Here is a 13,730-nt window from a genome sequence, read left to right as displayed (position 1 = left end):
TAAAGCATATCTCTATAATAAATAAATGTCAAAATTGAACAACAAAATACATTGTTTTCCCATGACCTCTAGAACGGCACATTTCTCTGTGACTTTCAAAATAGTAAAAATAAATCACTGTTGGAGAATAAATCTATCTAGTTTAGGAATGTGAAGAGTCTTTCGCTCATTATTAGGCGGTCGTGATGTCAGATAATACTATAGGAACATTCCTCCTGATGGAGTCTAGACACTGATGGTGGTGAAGAAGTGAAGAGAGTTGGTTGAAGGGGCGACATGTGGAGCATGTTGAAAGGAAGCCTGTGCACTGGATGTGATGAGCACTGGAGGTGAATTGGCTGGAGGAGGTGTTGAGTCGATTCATACTCAAATGACATGAACAGTTTGACAGCGACGATTGATTGGTTAATCTAAATAAAGTTTAATCAAACTAATTAAACTAACTTTAGGTCAATACCCTTTACCTTTATCCTTTAAATGTGCGAATGTGTAAGATATGGTCAGAATCTTTGTTTAAAACAATAAACTCACATTATAAACAGAACATGAAAAGGTTACAGTCAAAGACGTCTCGTATTGTGTTGCAGAGATTTCTACTGAAATGAGCATGCTAAGCAGCTAGCCCCAGCCCATCCTCTCTTGTAATACCACTTCTACCTTCGAGAGGCGAGTGTGAGTCACTGTAGTGCCAGTCTACCCTCAGTCCAGAGAACGAAGAAGTCTAGCAGCTACATGGGCTTGCCAATCATGTCGAAGGTACAGGGTCCGTGTACGTTTTGATACTTTGTCATTGGATTAAATCCAAAGTGGCAGAAACAAGAAAACTTCATTTCATCCTCCCCGCTACCGGGAGAAAGAGACGGACCTTCAGTTAGCAGTCATCTCGAATTCAGCCAGCGGTACAACCCCAGATCCAGTCTGATCCTGCGGGATGGCCTCGATTCCCCGCTGAATCAGCAAACTGTTTCAAAAGCCCATCGCTCCACCAAGCAGCAGTGACTCTCGGTGCTGCCTGGGGTTTGTGCTTGCTGAATTTGTGTTTGCTGCAGCCGTTAACTGAAGGTTTGTCTCTCCTCGTTTCTGCACGCTCTCCTCTCCGGAGGACGGGACCGGGATACGGGTCTTTTTTCTTTTTTTTTGCACTTTGGATTTATTCCAATAAACAAACTATCAGAGCTACTTGAAGCGTACAGCACTCGGTTAGTCAAGTTTTATAGACCGGCTCTCAGTAGAGGAGCAGGTGGCCAGGTATTACACCTTGCACCTTTAATACTTAGAAGTATTCCAATACGATCTATCAAATACTGGAGCCATATTAAAAAGGGCAACTCTGCTTGTTACCATTATAAAGCCCTTGCTTCCTAAAAGTTAAACATAGAAAGGAATCCTCTCAGCCATCTGTACCTGAGGCTGGCTGGCCTTTCACATTCTGATATCATAAACCTCAGCCAGACTTTGAGCAGACTACCTAACCACAGTAACTTGTAAGAACTTGAGAAAGACATTGACAATGTACAGACAGTGACCATGGTCTGGCATTGAGAAGGGCAGACACAGACATACCTGGCTGCTCAGAGAGGACAGGCCGTGCTGTCATTGTGATAAGGGAGCTGTAGATACAGTATTACACAACCCAATGTCAAACTACAGAAACATTAAGGAATCTGAAAAGAATTGGCTTGATTTCTGAAGTCTGACAAAAAAGTAGAAATTACTCCTCTCACTCTCAGGGAAAAGAAAAATTTAACTTTCTGCCACAACAAAAAAACGACCGGTAGCATGTACCATAATCTCCTTTACTTATATTACTTGTATATATCATTTTACTTCATTTACCTATTTCATTATCTAGTTTATTACATCATCTAATATTGTTACCACATTATTTTGTTAATTTCATTCATTGTAACTCATAATCGTGATCGTGAATGAATGAGAGTGTAAAGTCTTTCTGATTGAACTTCCGCAAAGCTTTTTATGTTGTTTTGGGGCACTATGCTGAAATGACTCATGCTGTTGTTCTTGTTGGGAAAACAGTCTCGTTTGATCAGATTAGAATAACAGCGGCCTTACAACAAAATCAAACAACCCGCCAACTGCTATCAGTTGTGGATTCAAGGATTGAAACTTTGGTAGAAAAGAGTGAGTTCATGTAGAACCCATAGCGCATAGTAAGAAGCAAATCGAGAAAATGGGTTTTCACAGCCTTTAAGAGGTTATAAGCAAAAATAAGTTGGCAAAATCAGTTATTAAACAATGACTTTAAGAGATTTCAATAATGTATTATTATTTCACAGTAAAATAATTGCTAATTTTGGAACGAAACTCTTTCTTCTTATTCTGTCAGTGTGTAGTTAATTGATGGGTTCATCTGAAATTAAATAGCAAGCTGTCGGTAGCCACCAGCTGTAGACTCATATGCTTGGTCATCAGCTGTAGCTTGACGCTTTCCTCCTGTTCTCTCTCTGTCTTTTACCATGTCTTTCTTTCACTTTCTCTGTCTCCCCCTCTTTTTTTGACACACATAGATTGGCTAAATCCACAAACTATGACAGCTCCAGTGAAATCAGCCTCCAAGTAAGCTGTTTCTGCCCAGATGTGTTGCCTGTTATTGATTTCCAATGAAATGGGAATTCAGAGCACATGTGTATATATATAGTATATATGCTGTAAAGGGGGCCTTATTAATTCCTAGAAGGTTGTTTTGGCAGTTTGCTCGCTTTGTCTCTCTGTGGGTTTCCATGTATACCTGCAGTATCTACAGAAAAGATGAAAAATAGTTTACACAATATGTAAATAATGTACTGCCGGCTAAGAACACAGCCATGGTTGTATGCTAGAGGTTGTCACGTTGTACAATATGAGCGTTGTTCATGCAGGTGTTCAAACTTCAGTAGAATACATTCAGTTTGAACATTTCCCCTTACTTTAAAGGAGATCCGCAGCTGTGGTGTGTGTGTGTGTGTGTGTGTGTGTGTGTGTGTGTGTGTGTGTGTGTGTGTGTGTGTGTGTGTGTGTGTGTGTGTGTGTGTGTGTGTGTGTGTGTATTCCTCAATAAAAAACACTGTTGCATTGTTTGAGAATTCTTTTGATGTTGCACAGACGGAGTGCGTCACTTCAGCAGTAAAGGACAAATCAACTGATTATTAATCAGCTTCGAATGTTTTAATCACTTGGACCGAGACGCTAATCACACTCTCCCTCGCTAACTTTGATCGTCTTTTCAGTGCAGTCAGAGTACTGTTGAAACTCAGGGAGGCAGACAGGTTTAAGAGGTACTGATGAAAACCAGACCAAATGTTTCCTTCACTCTCAGTCCCCTATAAACTAACAGAGGGAGAGGGTGTTGGTGTTAGATAGGGAAGTGGATCAGGTGCATTTTGTAATTACTGTGTGACGGGACGATAATGCACAAACAGACACATAGAGACATATACAAACAAAGATACAGGCACATAAAAAGACACACACACAAACAAATGTCTCTAGCAGGTCAAGACACAGCTGTTTCATGGTCTGTAGCCCATTTTAGTTATGACAATACATATACCACAAATAGATGTCTGTGTCACTGATTCTGAGTGTTTTTGTGTCTTATTTTTAGAGAAAGAGACAGAGGTGTTTCAACATTTCCATTCACTGTCATCGCCATCATCAGTTTCTATCCACATGGTGAGGATATAAGGCCGGGTGACACATCTTTATCATTTGCATAATGAATGGAGGATAAGCCCCTGTGAGTTCCAGCCTTGGTCTGACAGAGGTGATCAATAACTCCATATCACACCATCTCGTTAGGCTACGGCTATCCCTCCGAAGAGGAGGCATCTTCCCACGTCTGATGCGGGTAGCATCATTGGGCTTGCTATCATTCAAACAATTGTATTCCATCAACAGCCTTCATAAAGAACACTCTTATCTGACTTCTGAAGGAACAGAAATGAAACCAAATGACAAATGTTTTTCAAGTGCAAAAAAACTGTCAAAGGAGTGATTCATGCAAGATTGTTTCGTTTGTGACTATGCTCAGATGTAGACGCTGCAGAGAGTAAGAGGCAATGGTTAAAATAACAAAACCTTTCAAATCTTTATACCTCTAACTACTCATTTAGACTTTGTTCTTCATTGTGAGGTACTGAGAATATATTGTTGCATTATTACGGGAAAAGCCTCCTAGAGAAGACTATTTGGTAGCAATATCTCTTTTGTCTTTTCATCACACAACTAATGTGGCGAATCACTGATTCAGCAAACAGCAAAAATACAAGGATGCCTGGTAGCAATGTTGAATCCTTTGACTATGCTTGCCGATGCCTGTCTGATTTATGGTAATAAGACTTGAGAGGAACTTCCTGAATGCACTAGACTCCTCTCTTTTCAGATTTTGGGCAAGAAATGCATTTTCAGCAAGAACACAATGACAGCTCGGCAAACCAAACCATATCACACACAGTAAATGAAATTACGTCTCATTATAAATGGATTAATCTGCTTTGAATACAGTCCAGCTCTCCCCACCTTGAGACTCTCCATTACCAAATTACTCTGGGCCACTGGGTGGACAGTACCATCGATGGACCTCAGTGGGGCTTTTTCAAATTCTGAATCACTTTGTTGCCTTCTCGTCCATTTTCCTTAATTTACAGTCATTACACACCATTTCTATTTCATGTCATATGATATCATATTTCAAGACTGGAAAACGTAAATGTATTCAGAGTAGTAATATTCATTTCACTGTTAAAATTGGATGTTAAATAAGTTTGTAGAAAGTTCTGAATTATACAATGGATGTAATCAATTATGGAACAGATGTTAGATTGGCCGAGGCTGCCTGTCAGTTAGAAAGAACAAATGGATGAATTGAATCTCTAATAAGGTCATAACTAATTGCTCACATGCTGATGTAATAAAAAAACAGACATTTTGCATTAAGTAGCAGGGATTAACAGATGCCATATAATGATAGAAAGGCCATCTGTATGGGACAGTGGAGCAACATATGGGAGTCTTAACCGACAGTAAAAATACGTTTTAAGTAAATCATTGTTATCTCAAAATTGATCGAGGTAAAATAATATAGTATTGCACTTTCTCCCTCTCCCCATCTATAGGCCCCGTTACACATATCTGTATGGCGGAAACGTATAAGAAAAATAGCTCACAATTTGTCAGAGTCCAAATACGTCCAACTCTTCATCGGATCAGAAAAGTGAACATATACAGATACGCATGTCTAACCTATTGATAGAGCATCACTTACTTATACAAAATGTAACAGACGAATATCCAACGAATGCATAACGTATACAAAAATATGCCGTATACAAAATATCGGCAACACACTGGTTTACGTTGATATAAGGTAAGGTATAAGTAGTATTCATTAAGAGCTCACTGTGTTACGCTGGGGTGCGTACAGTACGTGAATACCTACCTACGTCAATACAGTACGTCAATACATACGTCAATATCTACGTGAATACGTTAGAGGTACGTTAGATTTAGGCTACGTCGGCTGACGGTAAACCCTACAGCCAATGTATTGATAACGAGTGGATAACCTATTCGTAACCTATGTTAAGATGCCTGACAACGGAGTAACTTATTAAACAAGTTTCTACAGTACAGCTAGCGTTCAGCAAGCGTTTTGGGAGCTTATTGAGGTTTGAATATAGTATATAGGGTCCCTGTGAGTAGCTCATCCTCACTTCTTCACAGCATGTCTTGATGAATACATCAACCCATCATCAGAGAGCATGGAGGATGCTGAGAGGCTGCGACAAGAGTACATTCTAGCCTTTCTCCAGCATCAGCATGACGTGAACCAGATGGCACTTTTCCAGCTCCTGATTGCCAGACGCTCTGATACGTTTTGTATAAGTAAGTGATACGCTATCAATAGGTTTGACATACGTATAATAATTTGTTATGTATTCGTCAGCTACAACACCGCTGTGGAAAAGTTGGACGTATTTGGACTCTGACAAATGTTTAGCTACTTTTCATATATGCCAGCATGTGTTTCTGTCATATGGATATGTGTGATCCAAGTAAATCACGTCCATTGATATTTATAAACTTTTTGATTCCCTTTTTCTTTGTTTGACCCAAATTCACTTCACAAGACATCTGTGAGCAGGGCTTTTTGGTGATGCAATTGGAGTAAAGCCAGACAAAGAAGAGAAAGGAAAGGATGGGAAATCACTGTTTAAAATTATATTAGGAAAGGGGAAGAATAAGGTTATCTTAAGTCTGTCTTTATGCAATATTCAAATGATCATTTACATCTAAAGAATTATTGGTTGCTGTGAGTGTTCCTCCTGTCAATACTGGCTATGAAGAGATTCTTCCTGAAGTGATTCCAATGTAAGTAACACATCTACAGTCCTCTTTCTGTGCAAAAAGATCATTCTAAAGTTCAGCTGAAGCTAATTAGCTTCAGTAGTATGAAACTAAGTAATCCAAACCAGTCTTCTAAGCACAGAATTCTGTCTTTGTGTTACTGTAACTCGGCAAGCAAAGAGAAATTTGTAAAAAAAAAAGATTGTAAAGGAGAAAAGGAGAGACAAGAATGTACATACTTGAAGAAATGTGAACCTATCTTTTATGCAGTCAAAAGGGTTAGTGAATTAATATATGAAGCAAGCAGTTGCTTCATTTTGGGAAAGCGGCGTACACCCTTCCTTGTCAGCCATGAGTCACAAACCAACTTCTAATTTGTTAATATTGCCACCAGTCATGTTTATTCTCCACTTAATTCTTTGCAACCAGTTTTCACGGGTCACTAGCAATTATCTATACCAAGATTGATGCATTCTGATGTCACATTGCTGATAATGAAAATGAGTCAGATGAGAGCAGGAGGGTTGAGCTTATACACAGGCTAGGCCAGGGGTAATTTACTTTGTTTTCCTAATTAGACCCCTCTAAATCCCCAACGTTCCTGTCGGCAAAGTTTGACACAACCTTCTCTAATTGCTAACATGCACAGATGTGATAACGTATGTTTGCTGCAGGATAAGGGGATTAGAATGCACTCCATGCACAGATCTGAACCTCAGGGACATGCAGTGGGAACGGCAGGAAATATTTATGTGTATGAGGAAGTTAATACATAGACTGAGGAGTAGGCTACATGGTACGTTTAGTAATGCAGCATCAAAAGGATATTGAGCCAGGTGTCTCTGAGGAGATTGGTGAAATGTACCTATCACCTTGAACACTGAATTCACAAACAATTTATCAGGTCTACAGGTTGAAATACTTGATTAATACCATATTTGAGGTCATTGCAACTTTCTTTAAGTGGAGCAATACATGACGTATGATTTTCCATATTACCATGTCCAGAGCAGAGAGACATATTACAACTGAGCCAATATCCCTTCTCCCTCAGGCTTAAACCTAACTACCGCTCCTTCAAAGTGGGTCTGGAAATAGAACCAGGCCCCACTGAACCACAGCGACCTGCACATGGATTTTGACATTGACATTGTCATCTTTATTTAAGTGTAAAGATTACTCAGAATTCTTATACTGAAATGGAATATTCTTTCCTGGCCAGTAGTCCCACTGGAATTCCCCGTATTGACTATAATGTATTCATTAGTCCATAGATCTCTCCTTGCAGGGTTATGTTCTGCTATATTATCTGAGTATAGAAAATAATGAGTAATGTACATGCATAGGAAGAGAAGCAATCCCAAAGCGCTGAAAAGAAACGTTATTGTGCACACCAAACCCCACATTATTTTAAACCATAGACTGTATAAAAGAAGTCACTATGACACAACCCAATGCTTGAAACTAAATGGACTTACTGGAGATTTCTTAGAATGTCTTAAGTACAACCTAACACAGAACAACGCAGCGGTAGTGACTCACAAGTTAGACACGCCCTAAAGCACAACCTGCTTTAGCATCAATTTCACCCTAAACGGGACCATCATTTACAAAATAAACATAATGCTGTATTGAAGTAGACTTGAAACAAGTGATGGGGACAATAAACTCACGTTTAAAATGTTTACTGAGGTAATAAATCAAGTAAGAAGTAGGGTCACTTTCTCATTGACGTCTATAATGTACAATCAAACTTAATTTAGCAACCAGTGGAGTTACTCCCTGCAGGCCATTAGAGAGAATGCAAGTTTAAGGCATTTCAGCATTCGCTTCACTTTTTTAGACCCGGAGGTTGCCCCTTAGTATAAACACACACACACATACACACACACACACACACACACATACACACACACATGCATTTAAATAATACGTTTATGTTCACTCTATGTAACACATATTCACCACATATTCAACATGCATGTAAGGAAGTGTCCACACATGTTAACCCAAATGTATTTCTGCTCACATTATACGTAGCACTCATGTGTTACATGAACACAGAAAATGGAGAGAATGCATGCTTCTGTCCTTTAGGGCAGTGTTGCTGTGGTTACTGCACAAGCCTTGGCCTCTTCCCCATTTCCCCACCTAAAAGTGACAGTGTGATCAGTGCCAAGCCGCTCACCATCACCTCAGACCATTACTCTGTCTGCTGCTATCCTTAACAGTCATCAGTATCTCTCCTCTACAACAAAAGGACAGCCAGCTCTCCCTGAGTTAGATTTGATCTTGTCAAAGTCACTCCTCACATTGCCAAATCCGGTGAGTGGCTGTAAGCCCAGTAGGGCTGAAGGGTGGCTCACGTCGGAGTAAGTTTTATCCTTTTGTGTGTGTGTGTGTGTGTGTGTGTGTGTGTGTGTGTGTGTGTGTGTGTGTGTGTGTGTGTGTGTGTGTGTGTGTGTGTGTGTGTGTGTGTGTGTGTGTGTCTGTCTATCTTTGCCCCAGTGGACCATCTTTAATGTGTTTTTGCACTCACATGTGGAACAGAGGTTGTGGCTACTTTTTTTTTCTTTCATGTTTTTGTTGTGTCTTTCAGGCCCCTTAATACCCAGTGGACTGAAGATAGACGTCAGAAAAAGTGGGAAAAACAGATGAGAAGTGGAAGGAAGAAACTCCAAACGTATAAGTGTGATAACAGCATGAGCCTTCAGGTCTTAGCATGGGGTGATTGGAAACAGTATAAAATATACAGTTAAACCCCCCAAGTGAAGCAAACATAGTTTGAATAGTTTGGGAAAATAACTTATTTTAATCTGTCCATCATCATCCTTGTCAAACTCAACTTGCCTTTCCCTGTTTTGAAGAGATAAGGAACCTGGGGGTGTTTAACGGCTAAAAGACAGCTGGAATATTAACTTATTAAATAATGTACTATAGGTATGAAAGTTACGTCAAAATTAGCTACATAAATTCTCTGAAATGCTATTCTGTTTGGCAGATTTGTTAAAGTTTTATGCTCCTTTCCTTGCTGACTTAATAAAAGGCCAGAAGACAGCAACTGTTCTACCAGACATACCTGCCCTGATTAGTGCTGTACACCCTTATTAACCTTCAATGATTACTTCTCATCATCACCATTAGAATGCAGTGGAGTTCCAGGTACTTAAGTAATCATCCAAGAAGATTCCCAACTTCTAATACAAAAGAAAAAAAAGACAACCACCCTTGAAAAGAGATTAATTAAGCAAAGGCAGTGAGTTGTTCTGCTTTGGACTTAATGACTATCTGGACTGGCAAAATTGTCAAAGGCAGAATCAAAAGGCTATATTGTGCTTGTCTCCCTCTTTCTGATGGATTTAACCAGCCAAATGCTCAGAGATGTTTAGGGATCTTTGATATTTACTGTTTGATTGCGTGTTCAGGAGCCACTGGAATGAGAATTGAATGCTCAATTAATCTCACTTAGAAGCATTAGAGATTAGTCACAGAGGCCAGGAAAGGACACCAGTGGAGAAATATAATGCTCTTTTCACCTTGGTCGGATGAGAAGTTTTGTTGCACACAAAGGATTAAATCCTTGTGTGCCTGCTTGTCTATTTGTGTTGAACTGGTGTTACCATTCATAATTTCATGATTCTAGAGCAAACCTTACCAAGAATGGGTAATGCAAAAGCTATATTTGAGGTACTTTAGACGTCATCAATAAAACCTTTTTTGAAACACAAAAATATGGCATTTTAGAGGTGTTGATTTTATATATATATATATATATATATATATATATATATATATATATATATATATATATATATATATATATATATATATATATATATGACTTAAATTTCATGGCAATCCATCTAATAGTTGTAGAGATAATAGACAATGAACCAGAGCCTCCCTGGAGCCACACACTTGGCATGGCTTACTGTAAAACAAATAAAGCACAGTTAGTAGTCGGTTCACAGGTTTACCTGTTTATTCTACTATTCTAATATTTACATAGACTTTGTGTCAGCACTATTTCTCCCCTTTGCGATATTGGTAACATCATGGCATTTATGTGAATGATCTGTGAAAGGTGTTTAGATTGCAGCAAGAAAAAACATCCTTTGTATTTCATTCCTGACCTTGGACAGTTAAGTATGCTGTCGTATGGATGCGTGTGTGTTTGTGTGTTGCTCTGGAAAGGTTACACTCGGGTGTGTATCCTCTGGCTCTATGTTCAACACTGACTGTGACTAATTAAGGGTAAGGTGTGTCTGTTCAGTGTAAATGTGGTGGTAGAGAGACAGGTAGATTGTTATTTGGTCCCATGACTGCAATTATCTATAGAAGACACAGACCTGAGCAGTGTCCATTGTTAGAAAGTTATGTATTCGCTCCTATTAAATATACTAGTAAATGAGTCAAAATGCATTGTGAAGCATTCCATTTGTATGACTGCAATAGCACAAATTATTGCATAGTTATTATTATCTTTTATTACAGTAATATTTTACTGCTTTGGGCACAAAAATACATCCTTGGATTTCGGTCTCCTTATGAGTAATTTAGGGTTAAGTTTCAAGAAAAGTTCCACAATAAAAAGTTGCATATCGAAGAAGTGCCTTGTGCACCATTTTGCTCTCGGGGGGGGGATCTGGATGAGTGGGTTCTCTTGCTTTGATCCCCAGTAGTGTCTTTGGGCAACCCCACAATGTGTAAATGTGAAGTAAACTTTAAAGCAGTGTGAAAAGATGCAGCCGTTTACCCTTCTGCAGCTCATTCTTCTGCAGCTCATTCTTCTGAGACCATATTTTCTTTAAGATAAAGGTGGACTGTTCCATCCAGTTGAAGGGTGAACACTAAGTGGAGAAGGTTGTTTTTGGTATTTTTCACTGCATTCTATGGTTTGTAAAAGTTGAGCCAACATTCTTGAGGTGGTCCTCACACCTGGGCAGAAAGCATCTGTGTGCCTCCCCTTTCATGCTCTATCAATCACAACTAAGTGGGAAGAAACTCCATTTAGACATGGAGCATACTGAGGGAGCTACATCCCCAGCTGTAGCTGCACCTTACAGGAGCCTGACGAGATATCTCAGCTGTCCTACTTGGCTTGTTGCCTCTAATGCATGTGAAATTGATGGATAAATTAGCTAATATCCGGTTTTGCCTTTAGATGTAATGTGATATAAGGAGCAATACTTTGCTTAAGATTCTCAGTAAGAGATGTATGCCAAATGCAGACCGAAGAGCAGAGAGCTATGTTCATATGTATTTTAAATCATGTTCTGATTTCATTATAATGCACTCATCGTACTGTAATAGGTTGGCATGTTATGCTCTGTGAGCAACACTTCACAAAATCAATTAAAGATGCTCTTCTATTTCACAATGTCAGCAGTTATAGTCTCCAAAGTTTAAGACAAAGTGCCAAAAAAATCAGCACTGACAGAGAAGGAAAAGTAATGCTACCATCTGCTCTGTTTATCAACAGGAAATTATGTTATAAGCCTAATGAATTGTCCAGCATAGGGTGTACACAAATCTGTTTTTTTTTTTAACCTCTTACCTCTTAAGGTTAAGAGGCAGGCCCATGTGCATTTTCACAGAGGTTGTATCTTGCCCTTTGTTGTGTACAGTCCACCATGCTGGACTGTACACCCAATGCCACATACTCGGAGAAAGCTTAGAATCTCGTCTATTTAGTGAGAAAAACGGTTTTGAGATCACAATCACAACAGCAAGTATAGTAGGCATCTCACAGTAGCAAGCAAACCCAAAATCTAAATCATAACTTTGAGCCAACTCACCTATGAAGTCCCATAATAATCCTGTAATCAGTAATAATCCCAAAAAAGCCCATGAACAGCTGTTGCAATCTTTGAAATCAGCTGATCGATGTTTACAATTTTGTGATCATACACAATACAAACGGGATATCTCCACATTTAGCGCTGTTTCGACGCTTCTGAAACGGATGCTGAACTCTGACCTTTCGATTGACACTTCATTTGAGCCAATTGGAGCTTCCATGCATTATCTACAGCCATCAAGAGCCAATGAGTGTCAACTTCATAAGGAGGTGCCAGCCCTCTTCTTTTGTTTACAGACGGAGCCAGCAGCAGCAGAGTCTCCCGTTGACTGATGTATCATGTAACCAATGAACCGCTGATCATTTAGACATATCAGTTAAATGGATTTTATTTTACAAATATTAATATTTTTTTCATAATTGTATTTATTATATTCAAAATACAAAAAAAACACAAATACATTACAAAATATGTGTTTGTACTTCACTTACTTTGTGTCATTACTACTGACAGGGAATATTGGGTATATAATAGTTATTTATGGCCTTTTTATCAATAAATATTATAATATCTCCAAATTGCACAGCTTGTGAACGGCTGGTGTTACTCTTAGAAAAACCTGTCTAATATGTTAAGTTTTTGTGCCTTTGTTCTGAAATTTGAACCTACACTTGGTAACACTTGGTGCTATGTTCCTATTGTGTTTTCCAGTTCACCACTACCAGCTATACCCATCTACAGGCATCTTTTTCAACAAAAAACTTGAGGCGAAGTATATTTTCTTCAAATTCAGTATATTCAGACCACTATTACTCAGTGCCAGAAGCACTTGGGTTGATTCTATTTTGCAAGAACAATAAGAGAGTTATCTTTTAAATGAGACCAAAATCATGCATCTGGTGCAAATGGTTGAAGAGCATCTTATAATTTGCTTTGGGTATGTCGTTTGTAGGTATTTTCGGGTAAATTCCCCCACACTGTAAGAGGTTTGTAAATTAAGTTTCAAATGAGTGCCTTTGCCAAAATACTAGATCATCAAAATAACAAATGTGTGATGCTAAAATTAATATGCATAGTAAGATAAGATGCTTAGATGGCACAGGTGTTAAAAAGGTGTAGGTTTTTAAACATATTCCATAGTGCCTTTGGGAGATGCTACGGTACAACACATCATTGATGAGTATACAGCTGTCTGAGATGAAAGAATATAGACTACCTCATTCCTTGAAAATATTACAACAAGCTGTTGTAGTGTCTGCATGTGTTTACAGGGAGATCGGATGTGTGTTGGTGCTAGATTCTTCCGTAAGAGTCGGTATATGTCTGGAATATCAACGACCTCTTTACACCTCTGATTGCTCGGCCCCAGGGAGCAGAGTGATGAAAGAGAAAATTGGGAGTCGAGAGTCAGAGGTGAGTTTCAGGGTTTTCTCCCAGCAGCATCCATGTCTAAGGGTGGAAATTATCCTCCTGCCTATGTTCTCACTGCAAGCTCGGTGTTGGCTCTTACAATACATATATATGAGCCTAGTGGGATGAACTCTTTATTGTCAGTTTCACACAATCCTTACATTGGCACAATCA

The 13,730-nt window shown here is 39.0% G+C and overlaps 1 protein-coding gene across 2 annotated transcripts in view; it reads left to right on the top strand.

Moving 5' to 3' along the window:
- The window catches only part of LOC115011178 (potassium voltage-gated channel subfamily D member 3-like), a 134,815-nt gene that overhangs the window by 22,748 nt on the left and 98,337 nt on the right, over positions 1-13,730 (top strand). The window contains exon 2 of one of the 2 annotated variants that reach the window (XM_029436207.1): positions 3,605-3,672. The exons of the other annotated variant lie outside the window; for it this stretch is intronic. The gene's annotated coding sequence lies outside the window, so the exon portion shown is untranslated. The remainder of the gene's footprint in view (positions 1-3,604; positions 3,673-13,730) is intronic. 2 annotated transcript variants of the gene reach the window in all.

Source organism: Cottoperca gobio, chromosome 7, assembly GCF_900634415.1.
Source record: "Cottoperca gobio chromosome 7, fCotGob3.1, whole genome shotgun sequence".
Lineage (NCBI taxonomy): Eukaryota > Metazoa > Chordata > Actinopteri > Perciformes > Bovichtidae > Cottoperca > Cottoperca gobio.
Note: the sequence above shows the minus strand (reverse complement) of the source record. Positions and strands in the feature narration are given on the sequence as shown.